At 40.0% G+C, this 2,081-nt stretch overlaps 1 pseudogene; it reads left to right on the forward strand.

The window, feature by feature from the left end:
- The first annotated feature begins 366 nt into the window (after positions 1-366).
- LOC100404637 (heterogeneous nuclear ribonucleoproteins A2/B1 pseudogene) lies at positions 367-1,562 on the forward strand (annotated as a pseudogene).
- Positions 1,563-2,081: the final 519 nt, after the last annotated feature.

The raw sequence follows: 2,081 nt of genomic DNA on the forward strand, positions 1-2,081 counted from the left end.
CAATAAAATGAAGGAAAGATAGTCTTCTCAACAAATAGTGCTAGAAGAACTGAACATTCACATACAAGAAAGATGAAGATAGATGCAGACATGACACCCTTCGCAGATATTAACTCAAAATTCATCATATACAGAAGTGTAAGGTGTAAAACAATAAAGCTCTCAGAAGACAACACAGGAGAAAATTTAGTTGACCACGGATTTGGCAATGACTTTTAGGTACAATACCAAAGGCACAATCCATGAAAGAAATAAGTGATACGATGAACTTCATTAAAATTTTTTTAATTTTTAAAAAGACATGTCAAGAAAATGAGAAGACAAGTCACCAACTAGGAGAAAATGTTTTCAAAAGACATATCTGATGATATTGAACTCGAGTTGGAAGAGGTGAGTCCGGTCTCAAAATGGAGGGCCATGATCCAAAGGAACCAGAGCAGTTCAGATAACTGTTAATTGGTGGTCTGAGCTTTGAAACTTCAGATGATAGTTTAAGAGAACATTTTGAGAAATTGGGCACACTTACAGATTGTGTGGTAATGAGAGATCCCCAAAGCAAACGTTCCAGGGGCTTTGGTTTTGTGACTTATTCTTGTGTTGAAGAGGTGGATGCAGCAATGTGTGCTCGACCACACAAGGTTGATGGGCGTGTAGTGGAACCAAAGAGAGCTGTTTCTAGAGAGGATTCTGTAAAGCCTGGTGCCCATCTAACAGTGAAGAAAATTTTTGTTGGTGGTATTAAAGAAGATACTGAAGAGTATAATTTGAGAGACTACTTTGAAAAGTATGGCAAGATTGAAGCCATAGAAGCAGGCTGAGTGGAAAAAAGAGAGGATTTGCTTTTGCAACTTTTTGTAACTTTCGATGATCATGATATAGTTGATAAAATTGTTGTTCAGAAATACCACACTATTAATGGGCATAATTGTGAAGTGAAAAAGGCCCTTTCTAAACAAGAGATGCAGTCTGCTGGATCACGGAGAGGTCGTGGAGGTGGATCTGGCAATTTTATGGGTCACGGAGGAAACTTTGGAGGTGGTGGAGGTAATTTTGGCTGTGGTGGAAACTTTGGTGGAAGAGGAGGTTATGGTGGTGGAGGTGGTGGCAACAGAGGTAGTTATGGAGGAGGTGATGGTGGATATAATGGATTTGGTGATGGTGGCAACTATGGTGGTGGTCCTGGTAATAGTAATAGAGGGGAGTATGGTGGTGGTGGACCAGGATATGGAAACCAAGGTGGTATATATGATGGCGGTGGTGGAGGATATGATGGTTACAACGAAGGAGGAAATTTTGGTGATGGTAACTATGGTGGTGGTGGGAACTATAATGATTTTAGAAATTATAGTGGACAACAACAATCAAATTATGAACCCATGAAAGGGGGCAGTTTTGGTGGAAGAAACTTGGGCAGTCCCTACAGTGGTGGTTATGGATCTGGTGGTGGAAGTGGTGGATATGGTAGCAGAAGGTTCTAAAAGCCGCAGAAAAGGGCTACAGTTCTTAGCAGGAGAGAGAGCGAGGAGTTGTCAGGAAAGCTGCAGGTTACTTTGAGACAGTGGTCCCAAATGCATTAGAGGAACTGTAAAAATCTGCCAGTGAAGGAGCGATGATCCATAGTCAGAAAAGTGACTGCAGCTTCAACAGGAAGCCCTTCTTGCTCAGGACCGTCATAGCCACAGTTTGCAAAAAGTGCAGCTATTGATTAATGCAATGTAGTGTCAATTAGATGTACATTCCTGAGGTCTTTTATCTGTTGTAGCTTTGTCTTTTTCTTTTCATTACATCAGGTATATTGCCCTGTAAATTGTGGTAGTGGTGCCAGGGATAAAAAATTAAGGAATCTTTAACTTTTCAAAAAAAAAAGACATATCTGATAAAGAACTGTTATCCAAAATATAAGAAGAACACTTAAAACTCAACAATAAGAAAATGAACAACCTGACTTAAAAAGTGGCAAGAGAACCAGACACCTCACCAAAGATATACAGATGGCAAATGAGCATACAAACAGATGCTCAACATTATAATGTCACTAGGAAACCACAGATTAAAAAGACAGCGAGATACCACTGCACACA

Source organism: Callithrix jacchus, chromosome X (genome assembly GCF_049354715.1).
Source record: "Callithrix jacchus isolate 240 chromosome X, calJac240_pri, whole genome shotgun sequence".
Classification (NCBI taxonomy): Eukaryota; Metazoa; Chordata; class Mammalia; order Primates; family Cebidae; genus Callithrix; species Callithrix jacchus.